The 24,810-nt window shown below is 50.3% G+C and overlaps 1 protein-coding gene across 3 annotated transcripts in view; it reads left to right on the plus strand.

The window, feature by feature from the left end:
• Positions 1 to 1,274: 1,274 nt before the first annotated feature.
• The window catches only part of P2RY6 (pyrimidinergic receptor P2Y6), a 38,879-nt gene continuing 15,343 nt past the window's right edge, over positions 1,275 to 24,810 (plus strand). The window contains exon 1 of one of the 3 annotated variants that reach the window (XM_029914803.1): positions 1,275 to 1,448. The gene's annotated coding sequence lies outside the window, so the exon portion shown is untranslated. Of the gene's footprint in view, positions 1,449 to 9,802; positions 9,881 to 24,810 lie in introns of those variants that run through there. The other 2 variants (XM_029914801.1, XM_029914802.1) reach the window with 2 other exon arrangements.

A 24,810-nucleotide genomic window follows, 5' to 3' on the forward strand; every position in this document is an offset into this window, starting at 1 on the left:
GCAAGGGATTCTCTTCCCCTCCCTGTCACCTGGCTGAGGCCAACTCCTCACGTTGGTCTCAGTTTAAATTGTACTTCCTCTGGGAAGTCTTCCCAAATCTCCTGATTTAAACTAGATGCCTCCTCTGACCCCCCCTGTAATTTTCATATTAGCCCTTCACTCTTCCTCTTTAGCACTCATCAGAATGTGTAATTATGTATTAATTTGTGTGACTATTTAACGTCTGTGTTCCCCACCAGATTATAAACTCCATGAAACCAGCGCTATCCAGACGGTATGTTCATATGCATTTCCAGCGCCTAGCACAGAACCTGACACATAGTAGGAACTCAATAATTGTTGCTGCAGTGGTCACCAAGAGGAGGGACTGGCTTGTCTAAGGGCCATAGATCAGGGAGGTTTCAGGGACAAGGGAATTGGAGGCCAAGATCCAGTAGATCTGAGAAGATAAAAGGAGGAATACTGACATTGATAAGCACCAAATAGGTGCCAAGGGCTGTCCTGTTAACACTATCCTGACACTCACCATCCCCAGCATCTCCCCCACCATCTTTAGTTCGATGTCCCATTAGCTGGGTGACCTTGGGTTTGTGACACCAGGCTCCTGGGGTTGTTATGAGGATCAGGGATCAGGGAGCAGTCTGTGGTGTGGGAATGCCACCAACTCAGGCTGTAAGGGTACCTGGGCTCTAGAGTCAGACTGCCTGGGTTCAAATCTCAGGTCTGCCACTTACTAGCTGTGTCACCTTGGGCAAGTCACTTCATCTCTCTGTGCTTCAATTTCCCCACCTGTAAAATGGGGTTAAGAATGCCCCTGGAACTGCTATGGTGATTAAATAAGGAACTGGGTTAAAACACCTAATGTGGTGCCCGACACATAAGTGGAACTCAAGAAATAACACTTATTTCCCTCCCTCTCCTCGACCAGCTCAGAACTGTAGAATGTCAGAGCCCCGAAGACCTGAGGAATCACTGCTCCCCACTGTCCCCAATACAAAGAGGGAAACTGAGGCCAGGGAAGTGTAGGGGTGCCGGAACCAGGACTAGAGTCCAGGGGTCCGGAGGCCCTACCCAGGGCGTCCCTCCCTACGCCTGAGGCTTCTTCCAGACTCTAATCACCACCCACTGGTTTCCCAACTGACGGGCAAATCAGCCTGGTCCAGCCTGGGCGGGACTCCAACGAACCTAGCTCCAGCCCGGCCCCGCCCCCGGCCCCGCCCCCGCCCCGCTCCCGCCCCCGGCGCTCTTGCTCTCACTTTCGCTGTGAGGCACTAGGGAGGCTGAAGGCGGGAGACACCTGGAGTGGGAGCTAGGGCCACCCACGCTGCCCCTCGGTGTGTGGGTTCACCTTCCAGCTCCCGAGCTAAAGGTTTGCGGGTTCGCCTCCCAGTGCCAGCGCCAGCGAGCGACGTTCCCAGCTTGTAGCCGCCGGGTGCTGCGTGGCACAGGTAAGGGCTGTGAGGGGCGGGGCAGCCAGGGGTGGGAGGTGCTGGGGCACACCGTCTGGCTACAGGTATGCCTGCCAGCTCCAGGCTACCAACGCTGCCCAAGTGGGGTTCCCAAGGGCGAGTGTGTGTGTGTGTGTGTGTGATGTTGGCAGCGTGTAAAAGACATGAGTAGGGCCTTGTGTGTGTGCTGAGCTGTATGCAGTAGTGTGTGGTGTGTGTATGCAGTGTGACCCGTGGATTGCAGTGTGTGTTCACATGGAAGAAGTGTGTGTGGTACCTATCTATAGCTATGGGTGATTGTGTCAGAGTAGCCCAGGGGTTGTGTGTGTGCCCGTGGTTTGTGCATGCTGGTGGCAGGAGCACAGCATGATGGTGCATACCTGTGTGTTGTGCCTGTTGTGAGATGTGTATTCTGTGCGTGGCCCATCTGTGGCCCTGTGTGGGGTGCTGAGCCAGGTAGTGGAAGGTGAGAAGCATTTGTGCAGCTTTTACAGACCATTTTCCATGAACAATTTTCCATTTTTTTACCCAGCATCTCTAAAGGCTTGGGAGAATGAAACTCACCCTGGATCTGGGTGGAGGAAGTATAAACAGTCCCTCGCTCACACACACACACACACACACACACACACACACGCACACACCTTCTTTGAGGTCTCCTTTTTCAATCTTCAGAATTCTTGGTGGATGTTGCATTCCTTTCTGTAATATTTCTCCATTTGTTTTAATATAAAAGTATTGTTCTACCCAGTGAGTTGACTCAAGGCTTGGCTGGGTTTATCCTGCGGTGGTGGCACCCTCCAGCACCTGTATAGTAGGAATCGGCCCCTGCCCTCCACACTGGGATGGCAGGACTTCTGCATCCTGGGGGAGTGTGGCAGTGTGGTTGGTGTGTAGTCGTGCTGTGTGTGCGTGTGTGAAGCACAGTTGCATTGTGGGAAGCTGGCGTTGTGTATGGCCGTGAGTACTGGATGTGAAGGAGGGGGTCACGTGGCATGGGGGTATATCCTGCACGAGGGGACTGTGCTAGGGTCTGTCGGTTATTTCTAGTTCAGCAGCAGGGGAGGTGGGCTTCTGGGGAGGAGCCCTGACCATCAGTGAGATTTTCACATGTTCTCCACTGGCTGGACAGGAAGAGATTGGAGGACCTGGGGGACCCCAGGGAAGGGGATTCCCATAGCGGGCTACCACTTGAGATTGTTGAGGTGGTTATGCTATCCAGGCTTCATTTATGTCCCAGCTCTGTTACTCTTTACGTGCCGAACTTTGGTCAAAACCTCTCTTAGTGTCTTAGTGTCTTCCTTTATAAAATGGAGGAGTTAATGTATTTGCCACATAAGGTTATTGTAAGGACTGAGTTCCTGGAGATAAAGTGCTGGCACATAAAATTCTTTAACCGTTGGCAATAAAACTGCTGGTGATAAAACTATGATGGATGTGATGGAGCCTCTACATGAGGGGCCCCTGCCTGCCCCAGGAGCCCCTGATTCCCACAGGACCAATGACTTCTCATGAGCTGGGCAAGTGGGAATCTGAGAGCCTCTCATTTAAATATGTCTGGGGGATCCATTCCCATCCCCAGGCTCCATCCTTGTTGCACCCTGGGTGACTCTGCTCCTGGGAAGATGCAGTCTGAAAGGGAAGGATGCCGAGTCCCTGGCAAGATCTGGGATGGAGCATGGGAGGGGGAGCCTGGAGTCAAGTGCAGGAAGCCACGGGGCTTGGACAGAGGGTCTCTTTCTCCTGACTAACACTAGAGGGACAGAAAACTGCTGGCCTCTGTGTGTGTGTGTGTGTGTGTGTGTGTGTGTGTGTTTATGTGTGTGTTTGGGGACTGACAGAGGCAGGGGTGCCTCTGCCTGGAATGAGAAAAGTCAAGAAGGGCAAGATCAAGGCAGGCCCTGGGAGCTGGAGGGAAGCAACAAGTTCAGAGTTAGAGCAGGTGGGCCTGAGCTCCAGGCTGAGGGGGACCAGGAGACCTCTTAAGCTGGGCTTTGCTTGGCAGGGGTGGGGGGAAGGGGAGGATGTTTTCACTGATGGAGCAAGAGCCCTTGTTCCTGATGACTTCATTGGGGCAGTTTAGAGAAGATGCCTGGAGGCCTCAGAGGAGGAGGGGACATAAAAGGCAGTGTTGGGAGCGTTGGAAGCATATTTAGGGAGGGCACCTAAATATATCCACTGTGGTGGCAGGGTGCTGTGATGGACTGGCAGTGAGGCTCGAGACAGAGCAGAAGCATACCAGTGTCCCCGCTGTCCTCAAAGCTTTGGCCCCAATGGTGCTGCATCTTGCTCCAGGAGGTCTGGAGGACAGAGCCTTGCTGGGTAGCAGGAGATGTGGCCCAGCCCTGACTGGCTGGGTGACAAGGCCAGCGCTCTCTCCTCAGCTGTGAGAGAGGCAGGACAGAGTGATGTGGGCATCACTTCTGTTCCAGATTTCCTTCAATCCACAATTCCAGCTGTAATTGTTTCTGATTCTACAGCTCCAGCCCTAAGAACCTATAATCTCAACTCAAACATTCTAAACATCTGTAATCTAAGCTGTAGCTGTGATATTCCTTGATTCCAGCTTAAGTGTTCAAGAATTCTGACCCTGGCTCTGGCAGCCTGACAAAATTTTTTTTTTTTAGTTTTTTTTCCATTTATTTTGAGACACACACACACACACACACACACACACACACACACACACACACATACACACAGAATGTGTAATTGGGGGAAGGGCAGGGAGCGAGACTCCCAAGCAGGTTCTGCACTGTCAACCCCAATATGGGGCTTGAACTCATGAACTGTGGTGAGATCATGACCTGAGCCAAAACCAAGAGTCAGACATTTAACCAATTGAGACACCCAGGTTCCCCAGCGGAACACTTTAAAGCTTATAAACTACTGGAGAAAATATGCTAGAGGTCATTTCTGCTGAACGGGGCAGTGTATTGGTTCAAAGCATTGTGTTCAAACCTGAGTCTGCCACTACTCTCTGTATGAATCTTGGGGAGGTGACTTAACCACTCAGTGCCTCATTCCCAATCTGTAATGTGGGGGTAATAATGGTACGGACCGTATAGCGGTGTGTGAGGATTGAGTGAGATGTTATGAGCACTGTGTGTTCCCACACAGTCATTACCCAAATGGGCCTTCGACATCCTGGGAAGGCCAGGAGGAGGAGGGACGAGATGAGTATGGAATGTCCTATATCAGTGTTTCTCAAGTGTCCGTGCTTGGATCCCTTGGGGATCTGATTCAGCAGGTCAAGGTAGGGCCTCAGGGTGCCTTTCTTTTTTTTAATTTTAAGTTTATATCCAAGTTAGTTAGCATATAGTGCAACAATGATTTCAAGAGTAGATTCCTTAATGTCCCTTCCCCATTTAGCCCATCCCCCCTCCTACAACCCCTCCAGTAACCCTGTTTATTCTCTGTGTTTAAGAGTCTCTTATGTTTTTGTCCCCCTCTTGTTTTTATATTATTTTTGCTTCCCTTCCTTTATGTTCGTCTGTTCTGTGTCTTAAAGTCCTCTTATGAGTGAAGCCATATGGTATTTGTCTTTCTCTGACTGACTAATTTCGCTTAGCATGGTACCTCTAGTTCCATCTGCGTAGTTGTAAATGGCAAGAATCATTCTTTTTCACTGCCAAGTAATACTCGTGTGTGTGTGTGTGTGTGTCCCACATCTTTAGTCATTCATCCATCACTGGGCCTTTGGGCTCTTTCCATACTTTGGTTATTGGTGATAGAGCTGCTATAAACATTGTGGGGCACGTGTCCCTTTGAGACAGCCCACCTGTAGCCCCTGGATAAATATCAGGGTGCATTTCTAACACACTCTCAGATGATGCCAGTGCTCCTGAGCAAAGTTCACACTTCAGTCTATACCAGGAGGGCTTAGGTCGGGCTGAGGCTGGAGTCCATGGAGGAGACCCAGGGCACAATGGAGGAGCCTGGGACAGGTGCCCCACCCACCCGTCCTGAAGCTCTGAGGAAGCTGGACTCCAAGCCGAGTCTGAGACAAGGACCGAGATGCTCTTCCTGACCCCTAGGTCACCAACCCTCGGGAGAGCTCAATAAATATAGAATGAGTGAATGAATTAAAAATCTAGTAAAGTGAGGGCTCCAGGAGGTGGCTGGGCTCTCTCTGCCTAGGAATGGCCCTGTCCCCTCTAGAACCCCTCTTCCCCACATTCTGCCCTGTAAGGTCCCAAATCCAGAGTGATTGATTAGTCCAAGGCCTCACTTTGAGCTGGTGACAAACAGGGCTGGGCAAGCTGAGGACCACTCCTGAAGAGACCTTTGCCTGCTGTGTCTGAGCATCCTGGCTGGGGCATGCGTGGGATGGCTGGAGACGACAGGCCAGACAAACCATCCTGTGTCCTTGGGAACTGCTTGGCCTCTCTGGGAGGAAGCCTAGAAGAGCCTCAGCATCTAAGAACTCAGCTCTTCCCCTTCCATCTCTTTCCTGGTCCTGAAAGTTCTTTGTGTGAAACGTGCTGCGGAAGCTGAGCTGTAGCCTTGCATCTGCTGGGCTGCATGTAGGTGCACGTGTGCAGGATAGGGGTGGTGTGCCCCCGAGTTTGGCAGGTACCTGGGCATATGCATGTGTGTGGACCTGTGTGGGTTGTTTGGAGCTGTGTGGGGGTCTGGGTGTGCTTGGTGTGTGCCTGTGAGGGATTGCACCCACAGGCACGTGCTCCTTCCTCCTCTGCCGATTCTCTGTGGCCCCTCTGCACATTCCTATGATTGGGAAACAGCAGACCCCAGACTCTGGACTGAGTGAGATGCCCAGGTTGCAGAGAAGGAAAGCTGAGGTGCAGCCTGATGGACCAGCCTCCTCCTGTCAGAGGAGACCACTAGGCATGCTGCCTGCAAGTCTCAAGTAGGGTCAGCGCCCTTGGTGATCCCACAGGGACCAGGGCTAGGGTAGGGCTAGGTGGTCTCCTATTTCAGACAGAGAGCTGAGAGTTGTGCTTCCCTCCTGGCTCCTGAGAGCAGCAAGGAGCCAATGGGCAGTAGCCTTGGTTTCCAGAGATGTGCAGGACACCACTCCTACTGGCCAGGGGCTCATCACAGACCTTCCCAGTTGTGGACTCACATGGGCGGGAATAGCTTTATCTGACAGCTGGAGAAACCAAGGTTCAGGAAGAGGGGAAGGGGCACCTGGGTGGCTCAGTCAGTTAAGCATCCACCTCTTGATTTCAGCTCAGATAATGATCTCACAGTTTGTGGGATGGAGCCCCGCATCAGGCTCTGTACTGACAGCTTGGGATTCTCTCTCTCTCTCTGTCTCTTTCCCGGTCATGCACACACACTCTCTGTCCCTATCAAAATAAACAAATAAACTTAAAAAAAAAAAAAAAGGAAGAGGGGAGACGTACCCAGTGGAGTAGCCAGAGCTATACTGTGAGCCCAGGGTGAGGAGGGGGACCCTGAGACCCAGATGGCAGTGGCTGCTCAGGGGTGGGAACTCTGGAGCCGAGGTTCAAAGGTCAGCTTGGCCAGTTTGTGGAGGACACATGAGGTGTAAAAGTAAAGTACTTGGCTACTGTACATGGACTGAGGGGTTCCTGCTAGTGATTGAGGGCAGGAGAGGATTGTGGAGGGGTCAGTGCCCACATGCAGCAGAGGGTCTGAGGACCCGCCCCCAGGAAGCAGGCCTTTGGCCTTGAGCACACACCTACCCAAGGCTGAGCTGGGAGGGCCTGGACCTGAGTTAATCCTCTAAGCCTTCTTCCTCCTCTTGTGTAACTGCTTTTGTTCCTGGGGAAAATCAAGAGCCTGCAGTGACCAGGAACCCCACAAATCTCCTGTGGTATCTGGGCCTGACTGGAATTATTGCAAAGAGTGACAATCCTGGGCAAACAAGGCCTGTGAACTGGGGGTTTATAGACACCCCTGGAGTGGGCACACACATGTGCATGTGCGTGTATCACATCCAGAGACAGAGGCAACGCCTGTGAACAGACATACTCTAGGGCCACATACATATGCCATACACACACAAGTGCAGCTCTAAATATGTGCATCCGTGTGAATACGTGGGCATCTTGCAGGTCAGACCCGCACATGGCTGACAGCCCACCCCTCGTAGACACGGGTGTACCCAACATTGACCTAGTTACATCCTCTCCCAGCCGGGGTGCCTGAGGCAGGATATGGTGGCCCTTACAGCCTCTTCAAGCCCACACCTTCTCCTCCCAAAGTAAGCTTTCCCAGGACTCTTGGCCTTGTCCCTTTCTGTGCCTCCCTCATCCTCTTCTTACCGCAAGGACAGAGGAGAGGCTTTTCCTGTCAGTTGTTAGTCTGCTCGTTGGAGCAGAGGCAGTTTTGTCTTTTCTGAATTTCCACTTCCCAACAAGCATCAAGGGCTGCTCTGGGGGCTACCTCAGGGCCCCACAAGCCTGAGGAGGCTGCTTTTCAGACAAGCAGGAAAGTTAAGCATAACAACATCTCCTGTCACATGCGTAGCACCTAAAAGATTGCAGACTGCCTTCTTGCCAGTGTCTAGCTCATTCTTTATGACAGCCTGAGATAGAGGTGCCTTCATTTCCTCCATTTGATAGATTAAGAAATGGAAACTCACAAAGAGAAAGAGATGGGACCTGCCTGAGCTCACATAGCAAGATGAGGCAGAGTTGACTAAAACACCTGTCTCCTGAACTTGGGCTAGGGAGAAGTTGTTTCAGCCTCCTGGAGCTTAGGAACAAGATTTTGGTCTGCCCAAGCTGGGAGGATGAGGCTGGGGCTACCAGAGGGGCGTGACGGAGGAGCACGTCACACTCCTTTGCCAGGAGCTGGCTGAGGGCATAGACTGCCCCTCACAGCCCAGCACTCTGCCATGAGGCTCAGCCCTGAGTTTACCTTTGTGACATGCCAGAGGGGAAGGCAGGAGGGGGAACAAGGACATCTTCACTTTGCTGTGTGATCCAAGCAAGTCCCTGCCTGTCTCGGCCTAGTACCCTCTCAACAATGGGATGCTAGAGTTGATTAGAAGATTTGGAGCCTTCAGAAGGCTTCTTCACAGCCATAAGTGGAAGGCAGGCTCAGAAGGCTTCATGCCAAAGCCCTGGTGGTCCTGAGCTGAGGCCTGTTCCCAGGAGCCCTGGCCTGCTTCTGACATCCCCTGAGGCAGGACCAGGCAGAGACTGGGGACTCAGGGCTTGGGGTCTCCTCTGGGCTGGGGAGGAGGTGGTGTTGTGAGAACTGGCTTTCTGGCCCTTACTTTTCCTTATGTTCCTCTATAGGTCACTACTTGACCTGCTATATATTTACTAAACTCATTAACTAAAGTAAACTAGTACTTCTGCTAGAATGTAAATGGTATGAAAGCAAGGACTTTGTTTTGTATTCTCAAGTACCTTGTACATTACCTGCACAGAATAGGTGCCCATAAGTACTTCTAAAAAAAAAAAAAAGGAGGTGAGGGACCAATTTTTTTAATGTTTATTTTTAAGAGAGAGACAGAGAGACAGAGTGTGAGAAGGGGAGGGGCAGAGGGGGGGGCGGAGACACAGAATCTGAAGCAGGCTCCAGGCTCTGAGCTGCCAGCCAGAGCTCCATGTGGGGCTCGAACCCACAAATTGTGAGATCATGACCTGAGCCAAAGTCAGACACTTAACCAACTGAACCACCAGGGTGCCCCATGAGGAGAACCAATCTTCTGGAGAGAGAGGGGCTGTCCCAGGCCACCCCTGACCCAAGACAGAGCCACCCTTTCTGCTTTCTCATCAAACCCAAGCTCAAGGGTGGATTAGAGCTGGGGAAAGGATGGTGGCCCAGGCTCAGCCTTTTTCCCTCAAATCACAGTCCATCTGAGGAGCCATCTTCAGCCCCCAGGGGGAGCAGGTAGCATCTGGAGTCAGAGCTGCAGACTGCAGAGCTGTTAACCTCAGGGTCTTAGACTCTCTTAATGGATCTTCCAGACACTACTAAGAAAACTAGGTTAATTGTTCCCGCTGGCGGCAAGGAGCGGGGCTTGCTCTCTCCAGACCTTTCTGAGAAAGGCCAGGAGAGGTCTGAGGGGTAGGGTGGAGAGGACGAGAAGGAACATGGTTCCTGAGGAGCACCTCCCTGTGTGTGCCAAGCCCCCGTCCTTAAATGTTATCTCATGCAGTCTTCCCAACAGTGCTCAGGTAAATGGGTGGTACCCATTCTGCAGGTGAGCACACTCAGAAGGTGAAGTGACTGCTCACAAGTGGGTAGTAGCTAAATGAGCTCGCATGTTCTTGGGATCTGAGCCTCAGCCCTGCCCTTTGCCAGCTCTGTGCTGCGGCAAGTTACTTCCCCTCCTTGATTTCTTGGTTTCTTACTAGTCCTGGGACTTCTGTGAAACCTGCACGTGACAGTTTGTGGCACAGGAACTGGCTAGCTAGAAGGGTTGCTCAGGAGTTAGAATTTGCTCCAACACTTCACAGACCAACGTGGAGCTCACTGACTCCTGGGTGAGTGTTCTGGGTCAGTGCCCTGCGGGTGCCCAAGCCCCCCTCTCCTCTCAGAGCTTCCTGCACAGCCCACCTTGCAGGCACTGTGGCTCCTCACAGGCTGGAGTGGGAGCGAGAGAAGCCTTGAGGGTCCTCCTACCCTCCTTGGCCTGGTTGTGCTTAGAGCCTACAGGCTGCACAGCGTGCAGGGCAGAAGACATGCAGACGGGGGGACTGAGAGGGACCTCGGTGGAGGAGTGGAAGAGTGAAGGCAGAACTGGGAGCCATGTAGGTCAGGGTTTGAGTCCCGAGTGGCACAGGACACATTCCCTCTCTGGGCCTACATTCTTATGCTGTAAAACGGGGATGATGATGGTCTCCCCCTGAGTATCTGAACACTGTTAAGTGTTGTATGCTAGTGAGGGGCCTCTAGGGAGGAGGCTGGGCTCTGCCCTCAGAGCGCTGGAGCCTGTGGTGAGGAGAGGCTAAGAAGGATTAGGTGACCAGACCCACAGAGAAGGCCCTTAGGAAACTCTTGCCTGTTCCATTTCAGCTAAATTGCCAGACAACCTGGAGCTGACCCCATGTGACTGGTGGGGAAAGTGAATTCTTGAGTCTAAGTGTGACTTGCTGAAGGAGGGTGAAGCGGGTGACCCAGTGTATCTGGGCAAGCTGCGTTAAAACTTTCCTGGGGTTTCTGTTGCCATTCAACTCCCGCTGACACCTCTGGAGGGGCGGGGTGGGGGGTGGGGGGAGGGCGCGGTACTGAGGCAGCACAGCCCTGGGATGGGCCCTGGCCTCCTGAAGATGTCTGGGATTCAGGTATGTTGCCTGCTCTGGAAAGGGTCCTAAGCCAATTCAGGACAATCTCCATACCCCTTGGTATAAGATGAGATGATAAATGAGAAGGCTCTTTGCAAACTATAAAATGCCGTACCTCTGAGGGCACATGTATGTGTGTGCAAGCCCTTGGGTGTGTATGCACAAGTAAGAATGTGCAGCTTGTGAGTGTGTGTGCACATGTGCGCAGTGTGTGTGTGTACGTGTTCCCCGGCCTGGCTGGGTGGGACAGCTCCATGCTGCCTAAGGCTCCCTGTTGGCCTAGGTCTTTCCCCTCTAAACTTCTTATGATCTTTTTTTGTGTTTCCTCACTTTTTCTTAGTTTACCAGAAAGGGAGCAGGCCACGGTCCAGAAACCTAGCAATTGTTTCTGAGCCTGCTGACTCTTTTTCCCTCCTGGCAGCCCTCGCCTCATCCTGTAGCTGTCCCTGGAGGCCTCGCCGCCTGGTGTTCCCAGCATGGCCTGGTCTGCAGGGCTGGCACCTTGCCTGGCTTCTCAGTGTGGCTCACCTGCTACCCACTTTTCCTTCCAAGACTCTGTGCACAGCTTTGTCCCAATGACTCTTCACAACATCCCCATACCCTCCAGAGGCGCTTTTATTATTCCCATTTTACAGGCAAGGAAATGAAGACTTGGTGAGGAGAAATGGCTTCTCCAGAGTCATTCAGCCAATTTGTGGCACTTTTGTGTTTCCAACTCCTACCTAACTCCAGAAGCTTTATTCTTAACTATTGTGACTCACCTAATGGGGATGTGCTGTCTGGTTGGATGGATGCATAAATGAATGAAAGAACAAATGAATAGATCACTCGGTCAACATTGAGCTGAAAGAGAAGGTTAAGAGATAATAACAATGGCTATCATTTATTGAGCACCTACTATGTGGTAAGTACTAGATTGAGCCAACAAATGCAGCCAAGATTATTGTTATCCCCATTTTGCAGTCGAGGAGGCTGAGGTTCAGAGAAGTTCAAGTGTGGGACCTGGGATTCTAACTTGTCCTCCCTGAGGAGGGGGTGAGTTGGCAGAGCCTGGTGAATGGTGTTCACTATAGCAGACGCCAGTCAAGACTCTCAGGAAGCTGGGGCGCCTGGGCGGCTCAGTTGGGTGAGCGTCCAACTTCATCTCAGGTCATGATCTCTCTGTCTGGGAGTTCAAGCCCCACATCAGGCTCTGACTCTGTGCTGACAGCTCTAGAGCCTGCTTCAGATTCTGTGTCTCCCTCTCTCTCTGCCCCTCCCCTGCTTACACTCTCTCTCTCTCTCTCTCAAAATAATAAACATTTAAAAAAAAAAAACCTCTCAGGAAGTTGTGTCTACAGAGTACTCCCCAGCAACACTCCACCCCACCCCTCTGGTCCCAGGGCCATTTCCGCATTTGTCTCTAAAATGGGTTTCTGTTTCAGTTTGGGGTGGGTAGTGCTGGCCCAGCTCCAACTCTTCCTCTCTGACTTTTGGCATGCCTAGTAAGGGCCAGAACCCTGGCCTGGACATATGCCCTCCCATTCCCCCTGCCCTAGGGCTGGCCCTATCACTAACGTTTCCCATGGGAGGCAGGCCGGTGCAAAATGCAGCTGTGGGTCTGTGGAGATGGCCTAGGCTAGGTCTGTGGCATCTGTGCCCAGCCCTGTTCTGGGTGCCAGGGACCCAGGAGTGAGTAGATCCAGCTTTCTGCTTAGCCAACTTGGGATGAGACCTGGGTGGGCTAAGCTGTGGTAGTAGGGTCAGAGCCTGGCATCCTGACTTCCCATGAAGCACTGGTTTGGGGGCCTGGGACAGAGTGAGGACTGTGCTGTGGCCCCAGGAGAGAGCTGACCTGTGGTGTCTAGGAGGTAGATCGCAGCTCAAAGGGATAACATTGTCTCTGGTGAGCCAGTGGGTTGAGAACCAGCCATTCAGGTCAGTGAAGTTTCCTGAGCACCTCCTACTGGGAGCGGGGGAGGGGGTAGAGGTCATGGGCAGGAATACTCTGTACAGGGAAAAGAAATCAGATTGAAATCAGAGCTGGGTTTGAATCCGGCATCAGCATTTGCTGTCTGTGTGATCTCAGACAAGTTCTTTCATTTCTTTGGATTTCAGTTTCCCCGTTTGTAAAATAGACTGATAGAACATATCTGACCAACTCATGGAGTGGTAAATAAAAAATGCACATAACGTTACTGTAGGTCCTCAGAGAGTTTCAGTTCACTTCCCTCCTCACATCGGAGAGCCCTTCATCCGAAGGAGGAGATACTCCTTTAGGCTGCAGCTAGTCTGATGGTTGAAGTGAGAGACAAAATTTGCAAGCTGTTAGGATAAACTACAGATTTGCCAACATTTGACATGATGGGACACATTCTCATTTCTCCTGTCACAGAGGAGAAATAGAGACTCAGAGAGGCCAAGGGTGTGAGGCAACCTGAAATGCCTCTGTGATAGAAAGTTTCTGGAATAAAGCACATGATAGGGTAAAATCCAGCAGTCCCCAATCCTGGGTCTCAGAAACCTCCCTGTCAGACTCCCAGGCTTAGTGAGGTTCGTTGAGGACTTACTTTGTACCGGGCCCACCACAGCTTTATTATAGATCCATCTTTACAGTAACAACAACCATGAAAGGTGAAAACTGTAACTTATGTTCAGTAAGTCGGGAAACTGAGACTTAGAGTGTTGCCAAATGTATTCAAGGTCATAGAGCTAATAGTCAAATTCGGGACAGTCTAGTCCTGAACGCTATGACCCTCCTACTCTAAGGGAGTACTTGTTCCACAAAAGATGTCAGGCCCCAGGTCGGAAATACATAAAATATAATGGTAAAAGGTGAAGGACAACATAGAAAAGGAGCAATTAGGGAACGATGAATCAAAATCACAGTACAATACCACTTACACCCATTAGGATGGCTACCATGAAAAAGACAATAGCCAGTGTTGGGGAGGATGTGGGGGAATTGGAACTCTCATACATCGCTGGTGGGAATGCAAAATGGTGCGGCCACTTTGGAAGGCAGTTTGGCAATTTCTCAAAAACTTAAACAGAGTTACTATAGGACCCAACAATTCCTCTCTTAGTATATACCCAAGAAAATTGAAAATAGTATCTATGCAAAAACTTATACAGAAGAGTTCATAGCTGTGTTATTCATAATAGCCAAAAAAGCAGAAACAACCCAGCTGTTCGTCAACTGATGAATGGATAAACAAGATATGGTATATCCCTACAGTGAAATATTATTCACCTGTAAAACCTGAAATTCTGATCCATGCCACAGCATGTATGAACCTTAAGACAGTATGCTAAGTGGAATAAGCCAGAAACAAAATGGTACATATTATATAATCCCATTTACGTGATGTATCCAGAATGGGCAAATTCATAAATACTGATAGTAAGTAAGTCATTTCCACAAGATGGAGGGAGAGAAAAATGAAAAGTAAGGGCTAATGGGTACAAGATTTCTTTTATGGTAAGGAAAATGTTCTGAAATTAGATAGTAGAGATGGTGCACAATCTTCCGAATATACTAAAAGCCACTGAACTGTGCACTTTAAAAAGGTGAATTTTATGGTAGGTGGATTCCATATTAATTTTTTAGAAAACAGACACTGGAACCTACAAGTTACACAGAAGGTTTAGACCAATGTTGATGCTAAGGTAGAAGCACAGGGAAATTTAACCCTGGGCTTTCTGGCAGCTGGAACAAGAAGGGAGAAGAAGCCTCCCAGAGGAGGAAAATGCCAGCTCCTTAGGAAAACCAACTCTTGGGGCACCTGGGTGGCTCAGTTGGTTCAGCCTCTGACTCTTGATTTCAGCTCAGGTCATGAGCTCAGGGTGCATGAGTTCGAGCCACACATTGGAGTCTGCGCTGACATGATGGAGCCTGCTTGGGATTCTCTCTCTCCCTTTCTCTCTGCTCCTCCCCTGCTCACTCTTTCTCTCAAAAAAAAAAAAATTAATTAAATCTAAAAAAAATTTTTAAAAGAAAAAAATCAGCTCTTCTAGGGCTTCACTCTATAGCAAGATTCCTGCAAGCCTGAGTTGTCTATCATAATAAATTGTCAAAAACACAAATTTCCTATTATCTCCCACCTGAGATTCTGATGCAGGTAGTATCAAGAACTGTGAAGGGCCTGTGAGTTTACCACACATCCAGGCTAACAAGTTAGCCTACAACATTTTAATGGATGCTGGCAGAGGACCTCAGACTTCTGGTTCGAGACAAAGAACTTTGTTTCTCAGCAATAGAACTAGGGAGAATATCAGTATTAGCACCAGTTTGTCAAGCCCCAGTTACCACAAGGCAATAGAAAGAAGGCCAAATAACACCTGCACACACCGTGAGTTGCATTACAAGAAGGAAGCCTGGACCTGAGGCAACTTGAATCTTTCATAACGAGCAATCAGCCTGCCTGACCTTTGCCATAAAGGAAGGCATCACCAAATGTGTAGGTTTTTCCCCTTCTGATGCCAACCAATTCTGACACCAACTCTGAGGGTTAGCACATACCTCATGGGTGAAAGGTTCAGTCCCACAAGACAAGACTGCTGCCCCCCCCCCATTCAGATGCCAGTCACAAGTCCCAGGCTTCTGATTGACTGCTTAGAATTCAGGAGTTCCCATAACTCCCTTCTCAGCTTTGATAACTTGCTAGAATGGCTCACAGAACTCAAGAAAACACTTTATTTAACTATTACCAGATTATTATAAAGGATGCATAGGAAGAAGTATGAGGTTGGGGGCACCACCTTCCCAGCTCTTATTTTTGTTTTTAATTTTTTTAATGTTTTAAATTTATTTTTGAGAGACAGGGTATGAATGGGGGAGGGGCAGAGAAAGAGGAAGACACAGAATCTGAAGCAGGCTCCAGGCTCTAGGCTGCGAGCGCAGAGCCCAACGCAGGGCTCTATATCACGAACTGTGAAATCATGACCTGAGCTGAAGTCAGACACTTAACTGACTAAACAACCCAGGCGCCCCTTCCCAGCACTTTAATATCTTCACCAAAGTTGGAAGCTCTCCAACCCTGCCATTTTGGGTTTTTTATGGGGGGCATCATTATGTAGGCATTATGCTTACATCATTGGCCATTGACCATTGAATCCAATCTCCAGCCCCTCTCCTTTCCCTGGAGGTTAGAGAGCAGGGCTGAAAGTTCCAAGCTTCTAATCAAGGTTTGTTCTTTCTGGCAACTAGCCCCCATCCTGAAATCATTCAGGGGCCTGCCAAGAGTCAGCTCATTAGAACAAAAGATGCTCCTCTTACTCAGGAAATTCCCAGGAATGTAAGAGCTCTGTGTCAGGAATCAGGGGCAAAGACAAAAAATATATTTCTTATATTGCACATAAAAGTTACCATTTTAATCCTTTATGAATTATAGTTCAGTAGCATCAAGTGCATTTACAGCATTGTGTAATCCTCATCACCATCCATCTCCAGAACTTTTTATCATTCCAACCTGAAGCGCTATACCCACTAAATAATAACTCCCCATTTCTCCCTCCTCCAGCCTCAGGTAACCACTATTCTACTTTCTGTCTCTATGAATTCGACTATTTTAGGTATCTCACATAGGTGGACTCATACAGTATTTGTCCTTTTCTGTCTGGTTTATTTCATTCAGCATAATGTTTTATTTTATTTTTTTTATTTTTAAATAGTTTATTGTCGAATTGGTTTCCATATAACACCCAGTGCTCTTCCCCACAAGTGCCCCCCTCCATCACCACCACCTCAACCCTCAGTTCGTTTTCAGTATTCAATAGTCTCTCAAGTTTTGCGTCCATCTCTCTCTCCAACTCTTTTTCCCTCTTCCCCTCCCCATAGTCCTCTGTTAGGTTTCTCCTGTTAGACCTATGAGTGCAAACATATGGTATCTGTCCTTCTCCACCTGACTTATTTTGCTTAGCATGACACCTTCGAGGTCCATCCACTTTCCTACAAATGGCCAGATTTCATTTTTTCTCATCAGTAAAATGTTTTCAAGGCTCATCCATGTTATAACATGTATCAGAATCTCCTTCCTTTTTAAGGCTGAATAGTATTCTGTATATGGATAGACCACTGTCTGTTTATCCATTCTTCCGTTGATGGACATTTAGGTTGTTTCTAACTTTTGGCTCTTGTGAATAACACTCCCATAAACATTGGTGTATATCTGTTTGAGTCTGTTTAAAAGTAAGTTTCAGGGGCACCTGGTTGGCTCAGTTGGTTGAGTGTCCGACTTCGGCTCAAGTCATGATCTCACAGTTCGTGAGTTCGAGCCCCATGTCGGGCTCTGTGCTGACAGCTTGGAGCCTGGAGCCTGCTTCAGATTCTGTGTCTCCCTCTCTCTCTGCCCCTCCCCTGCTCATGCTATCTCTCTCTGTCTCTCGAAAGAAAGAAAGAAAGAAAGAAAGAAAGAAAGAAAGAAAGAAGAAAGAAAGAAAGAAAAGAAAAGTATTAGTTGATGTAAAGAAAAAGTCGAAGGGAGACCTAGATCAGGCATGGTTAAATCTCGCAGTGCCATCATGCTGTCCACACTCTTTTTATATCCTTTCTCCTGACTTTCTACTTGCTTCCTACATTCTCAGCCAAGTTCTTTCTAGAAACACCAGGTTTCCATGGCCCTTACAACTAATAATCCTAGAGGAAAAGGGAGAAAACCTTTCATACTGGTTCCACCAAAATCCCTGGAGCAAACTTTAATTGGTTTCCTCTAAACCAATCACTGGTAAGGGGTCTGTATGGATGCTCTAACTGACCAGCTCGGGGCCAGACCCTCACTTTGCATCGACAAGATTACCCTGCAGTGAGGGAGAGAACTCCCCATGGCAAGGGGTGCTTGATGGGCGAGCATTCCTCCCCAGAAGAGTTCTGGGAATCTGATGGGCAGCTGTGGTTAGGAGGCTGTGCTTAAAAGGGCATCCCTCGCCTCAGACTTCCCATGGGAATTAATGGGAGGGTTTGAAGGAATCCTTTTAGTTGGTCCCTGAAGACTTCCTTCCTCAGAGGAGACAGCATTAATGGGGCCCTGTGACTGATGCGAGGGTAAGCCCAGGCAAGTTGGGTCCCAAGAAGGTTGGGCAGAGAATGGAGGGGCTAGATTCCCCTGCCACCTGAGAGCCTCCCTACTCCAGCTCTTGTGTGTTGTAGGTGCTTAAAATGTGTGCCTCTGGAGCCACACTTCCTGGGTTCCTTGCCCAGTAGCTACTTGTGCTGCCTTGGGTAAGTTAGCTAACATCTCTGTGCGTTGGTTTTCCCACTTGAAGTGTTAAGTGGAGATAAAGCTAATCTTGTCTCCCAGAGCCATTGTGAGGATTGGAGTATTGTACATCTGGCACACAGTAAGTGTTCAGTAATTGTACCATAGTAGCATTAGTTTGGCCTCTTTTCCAAGCACATTGCCGAACACTGGCAGCTCCAGCTATGTTCTTCAATGCTTTACCCAACCTCAGCCCTTACTCTTTCCTCTGCCTCCATGTGCACTTGGACTTTTCATTGCTGCCTCCTTCACTGAGCCTTCCCTCCCTGCAGAACCATTCCTCCCGCCTGAGCTCCTGCAGGACTCTGGTGCACTGATGCCTGCCTCGGATTGTGGGTCTTCAGGTCCCTTGTCTACACTGAGCTCCTGAGGGCAGGACATGGATCTCCTCTGTCACTGGGCTAACAGCGGGAGTCTGCCGGCTGTAGATATGGAGAAAGGGCGATCCAGGGGCAGAAAGAGCACCAAGTGAGGACTAAGGCACGGCTGGTTCCAGGAACTGAAAGTAGCTCCTGCCTTGCAGGTCATGTACAAGGGACAGGGGTGAGTGCTGAGTACAAAGATGTCAGCGGGGCCCTGATTTGCCTTTATCCTTAGTCCCCAGGGTGCCAAAAATTGCTTAGGCAGGGGAGTGATGAAGTCAGACTTTTGCGAACAAAAATCCCTCTGGCTGCAAAAAGAAGATGGACGGGCTGGGGAGATGGAAGATGGAGCTTTGGGAGGATGTGGTCTAGGTTGTGGCAAGGACCACAGGATGAGTCAAGAGGACAGTTTGACAGATGTAAGGATAGAACACAAACAGGGCTTGGTGATTGATTTCAAGTGGGGCCTCAGTTTTCCCACTAAGGGAGTGGCACTGGGCACGCCCTGCCCCGCTAGCCTCTCTGTGTGAGAGTGGAGGCACTACACACCCATGTAGTCCCATGTACTGCCCCCAGTCCATCCCCTTCCCTGGGTAGGGTCAAGGTCAAGCACAAGCCCAGACATTCGGGAGGCTTGGTTACGTCAATAAGCTCCAGGAACCAGAGCCAGGCCTCTTCACTAACCCTACCCTGGGAGAGCTGGCAGGGCTGAGGACAGGGGCCTGGCCTGGCTGAGCTGTGCTGATGAGATCATCCGGCTCCCTTGGGCAGGGTGGGGTCTGGCCCAGAGAAGGGACCAGCCTAGGCCCACAGTTCCCCTAAAGCAGATGGTACATGGTTTCTTCCTGTTTTGTCCTCAGCTATGCTTTGCAGAGACACAGACTGGTATGAAAGGGGAATGTGCCCTGGGAACAGTGCCACACACAAGGGCTAGGCCAAGGCCTAGCCTGTGCTGTAGGAACTCTACCCCTCACCAGTTGAGTAGCCTAAATAATCATGAATTCAAGGGCACCTGGGTGGCCCAGTCGGTTAAGTGTCCAACTCTTGATCTCTGCTCAGGTCATGATCTCATGGCTCATGAGTTTGAGCCCCATGTCAGGCTCTGTGCTGCCCTTGGGGTTCTCTCCCCACCCTCGCTCCCCCTCCCCTGCTTGTGCTCTTTTTCTTTCTATTTCTCTCTCAAATAAATAAACAAACTTTAAAAAAAAAAAAAAAAGAATCAGGAATCCAGCTGTCCAGTGGCAGGGCCAGGGCTAGGACCCAGTCATTCCATCTCCCACACCTGACACCCACCTCAAGGTCCAGAGAGCTGTGTTTATCACAGGAGCTGAATGCCTCTCTTCTCTGGGTCTCAATTTCCTTAGCTGAAAAATGGGTGTGAGGGAGAAGAGAGAACTCAGGATGCTCTGAGGGCTCACCTCCCCAGTTGGAGAGGAGAAGGCCTACATGGGCCTGGCAATTGGAGCAAGTCATCCTTCTGGAATATTCATCTACCAAAGCCATATTCTTGCTTCCCCAGGAGAGGAGAGTCAGAGTCAGACTGGAAGCAGCAGCCTTGGGAACAGAGTACAGGGGTGCAAGGTCTCTGTGGACTCACTCAAGGGCTGTAGGCCATCCTCTTGTCTGCTCTAGGCCTCAGATTTATGGCTGTGACCTGAGGACTGGACCAGAGCATCGCTGACAAGCTGTCCCCCTTCCAATCTGTCTTCCTAGTACTCTGGCTGTCAGGGCTTATGGAGGGGTATGTAGAAGAAGGGCAAAAGGCTGCAGTGAGCCTGGCATTCAGGCCCCTGATTTGGCCCTACCACACTAGCCCTAGAACCAAGGCCCCACTTTATGCACTACTGTCTCTGACCTTGACTCTTAACCACATCCAATCCATCCTCCATCCGGCAGCACAAGGGACCTCCTAAATCTCAAATTTGATCACACCTCTACTCTGTTTTATAAACCATCGAGGGTTCCTTGGCCAGCACCCACTGTTCAGAGGCCAAATTTGTAGCCTCGCATTTGAGAACTGTTGAGACATGACTCTGATGACCTCCCAGCCTCACTTCCTGCGAACACAAACACTGGCAGGTGCCCTGTGCCTTCATCTCTCTGCAGGCCTCTCTGCCGGGAACACTCTCCCCTTACTTGTCCACACTCCAACGAAGAATCGCCTCCTCCAGAGATCCTTCCTTGATATGCTAGGCAGGCTAAGGGCCTCCTCTGTCTTCCTGGAGACCCCTTCATCCATCTTTTCCACCAGCTGGGCCTCCTCAAGGACAAGGACCAGAGTCCAGTGAAGTCCCTGCACATTGTAAGGCTTACTGAAAATGCATGTCAAAAGAGTGAGTGAGTGAATGAATGAATGAATGAATGCGTATATAAGCAAATGCTGCAAGTGAGGCCATTTCTCAGCTGGTCTGTGATAAAATTATGAGCGATAAAAATAAGGCCCCACTGAGTGAATACCCACTTGCTCCAGATACTAGGCTAGTTGTTCTAGATCCATTACTTCATTTGAGCCCCGACAATGCTGTGAGGTGGGTACCTTTAGCTCACTTTATAACTAAGGGCCCTGAAGCTCAGAGAGGTGAAATCACTGCTTGGGAGCTGTAGAGCCAGGACAGAAACCAGGCCTGCGAAGTGCCAAGCTCTGCAGAGCCAGAGGTGATGAGTGGCAGAGGGGCGTAGATGCCAGGAACAGGCAGTTGGATTTAACTGACATTGGTGGGTGGGGGATAGGTTGGGGGGTCATGTATGGGACCATATAGGAGAACTGGAATTAACGGATTTGAAGAAATCTGGGTTTTCCAGGGAGCTCCGAGCAGAGATCTCTTCTGAAGTGAATCCTCTTATCATCTGTGACGAGGGGTGTCAGTGGTGTAGCTTGAGGAGCTTTTGCCCGCCACACTCACCTGCTCCATTATCAACAGCCCCTACTATTTTGTGATGTTTCCTCAAACCCATGTCACGAGTGCTGCCACAGTGTCAGTCCCCTCATTTGCCCCCCACCGGAATTCCCCCAGCTACCACCTAAACAGATGTCCTGGAGGTCCCACTGCCCACCCTGGCCCCACCTCAGGTTCCCAGCAAAGTCCGGGCCTATTCCTGGAAGCCACAGAGAGAGCTCCCTCCCCAGCCCTGTACCAGGGGTCAGGGAATGTCAAACTGAAGTGACATCAGAGTGACCTGTTTTTCCCCCAAGGCCTGTCATGTCAAGGTCACCTCTGAGATTTCCTTGGGATAGAGATCAAATGGTCACTGGTTCCCATGGTCCCATCTCGCCAGCCTCACCTAGAAAGATAGGGTGCCCACCATTCTTTCCTGAGCTGGCCCAAAGGCTCCCTGCTCTGCCCTGCCCTGGGCACACTGTAGGGCTGTGAGAAATGAGGGCAGAGAAGGAGGATGGGAGGCAGAGGACTCTTGGACAGGCTGGACTGTGAAGAAAGAAGCACAGCTGCAGGACCAGAGGATGGGGAGTGTAGTGGGCTGAGCGGAGGCTTTGGGCAGAGGGTGGGATCAGCGCTGCAGGAGACCTCCTGGGGCCCAGGAGGAGCAGGGAGACCTGGGAACAGATTCAAGGCTATTTAGGTAGGAAGTTGAAAGAGGCCCCTCTGAAAAGGTATTCTTTGCTTTGAAGGAGGAGTTGAGGGCTGTTGGAGTTGAGGGTAGAACTGATGAGAAAGAAGGGGCAAAGGCTTGAAAGAGATGAGAGAGGCAGACTGAAATTTGGGGACTCGGCCAAGTGGGGTGGTGACCAGGTTGGTGGGGTCTCGGGGCCCTCAGGGCTCTCTGCTGAGTCATGTCCTCAACCCCACAAGGCAGGACTGAGCAGTCTGTTGGTGCCAAGAGCGAGGGATACAAATGGACTGGCTGTGTTCACAGGAGCCCCAGGTCCCGCACCAGGGCTCCAGCTGGCAAGAGAGAGGAGAATGGCTAGGAAGATGCTGGCTCAGGGTTCTGGAAGCCTCCAAATCAGAGGCCCCAGTGCAGAGGGAGAGATGATTACAGGCTGGAAGGCTCTTGGAGGACAGCAGGGTGGGACAGGGCCGGTATGGGGGTGATGGGGAAAGTAGCAGGGCAGGAGGAAGAGGCAGGCAGCCCAGCAGCACCAGGCTGTGTCCAGTTCACCGTGCCCACAGCCTGATTCTCCTATACACAGCCAGATGGAGGCGGCCCCATGGGTGGCTTTGAAGTCTCTATCAGCCTCTAATCTCCAGTAAATATACTCTAAGTACAAACTGTAGTTTGCAAAACAAGCATAATGTCAAGCCTAGTCCCATATGCCCCCAATCAGATTTCTGCCCCAAGTCCTCTCTGTGTAGATATTTTTGAGTCACCACTAGAAATCCATCCATCCATCCAACAACTTTTCATTGAGTACCTTCTATGTGTCAGGTACCATCCTAAGCACTGGAGATGCAGTAGTGAATAAGACATAAAAACACCTGCCCTGGTGAATTTTATACTCTGATGGGGGGAGACAGACAATAAGCAAACAAATAAACAAAATAGTATGTTGCAAGATGGTAAATACCACAGAGAAAAATACAGTGGAGAAAGGGAGTAGGAAGTGTGTGTGTGTACGGTGGGATGTAACAATTTTCGCTGGTGTGGCAGGGAAGGCCTCATCTAGAACGCATGTACGTGAGCGGCCACCTGAAGGAGATGAGGTCTGTCCTGTGTTCCTCAGACACACACCACGTACAACAGTGCACTCTGCGGCAGGAACTGCCTGTGTCACCACTGACCTCCGACATTACATTCGGAGCCAGGCAGTTGCTGCCTTTGATTTCCTCATCCCAGATCACCGCTCATATACCTACAAAGCACGGCTCCTCCCACACTAGGTTGGCCCCAGTGCTACATGCTTGATGTTTGTGGGTGAGGGTTTGGGGTTTCGTGGAAGACAGTCCAGCTAATTGAAGAGCACTGGTTGGTGGCCTTGGCAAGATACGACGGTTTGGGGGGAGGCCTCAGTTTTAACCTCCCAAAATGGTAAGAAGAGACCGTGCTCCAAGCAAAGTGTTTTGTTATCAGATTTGGAAATGGCCATGACTTTCTAGTCTCACGTCTGGTTTATGAACTCCATCACTAGGTTTCCTGGGCCTGGACGTGAGCCCTGGATTTGGCCGATGGGAATGAAGACCAGTTGGTGAATAGTTGGACAGTCTCTGCAGTGCCCTGGGATTTGGGGGCAGCTGAGCTCTGTAACCCCAGAGGCAGGACAGACTGGGGAAGGAAAGCAGTAACTAGGAGCAGACCTCAGGGCTTGGTGTGATGAAGCACATCTCCCAGAAAGCTTTCTCATGGTGGAATATAGCAGCCTAGGAGAGATGGAGTGAGTTCCCTGTCATGGGAAGTATGCAAATAGAGGCCAAACAAGTCCTGTTAAAGAGTCTTCAGAGATCCTCCTTCTCTGAGGGGCTGGGGAGAGTTCTGGGTCAGATTCTCTTAAGGCCTCTCTGGCCCTGAGAGTCTAGAACTCAGAGCCCTGTCATTGACACCCTGGATTCTGGGGTCCACTTGGGTCCCCTCTCTCTGCCAGGTGGACTTAGGTGCTAGGGATGGTCAGAGCAGGGCCAAGGCAAGGGAGATGCCCATCATGGGAGGTAAGAGAGTCTCTGGACTTCCTCCGTACCCAGACCTTACCTGTGAGAGCCATGGACAAAGCCACCTACCACTGGGGCCTCAGTGTCCATCTGTAAAATGGGCAGAACCATAACCCACAATAAACACTCAGGCAGTAGTGATGGCCTGCCCTTCCTGAGAGTTGAAAGCTGGGGGACCCAGCTAGGTGCAGAGGTGCTACACATGCAGCCATTACCTTCATTCTCCCTAATAAGTCTTCCCTGTCATCAACCAAGACAAAGATTTTGTTTTTAATTGAGCCAGGCAGCACCAAGGACAGAGCCTTGTGGTTCGTCTTTACAGACGGGCCTTCAACAGTTCCCAGTGCCTCTTGGGGAGCTAGACCCCGTGTTGGCAAAGGCAAAGCAGACCTTGTCCCCAATTCCTAACAAAGTTAAAGAAGGGAGGGAGTCTGGCTGACATTGATGCTCAGGCTGGTCTTCTTTTCTGCCCTGACTCTTACACCTCATTTCTGTGTCCTGCTCAGGCCACTGTGTTCCTGAAAGGCAGGGTGGCATAGAAGGTGTACTGTGCACCTTGGGCAAGTATCTAACCTTTCTGGCCTCAGTTTTTACACAGAGGAATGTTGCCTCTTTTCCTGAGCACAGCCTTTATCAACATTCAGATCTGTGTCCTCGTCCTGGCTCACCACTCCTCACCGTGTCACCCTGGGCAAGCCACCAGGCTTCTCTAAGCCTATGCATCTGTAAATGCAGATAATACAACTCACCATGCAGGGCTATCATAAAAGCAAATGAGATCTTGCAGCAAAAGCAGTTAGCTCGGTGGCCAAGAAACTACACAGCTACAGTGAAATAGCTCAGGAAAGTGAGGCTTGGGGGGGTGGGGGAGGTTCAGTGACCTCCTCAGGGTTACACAGCAAGTGGGTGATGAATCTAGAGCTAGAAGCTCA

Source organism: Suricata suricatta, chromosome 11, assembly GCF_006229205.1.
Source record: "Suricata suricatta isolate VVHF042 chromosome 11, meerkat_22Aug2017_6uvM2_HiC, whole genome shotgun sequence".
Taxonomy (NCBI): Eukaryota; Metazoa; Chordata; class Mammalia; order Carnivora; family Herpestidae; genus Suricata; species Suricata suricatta.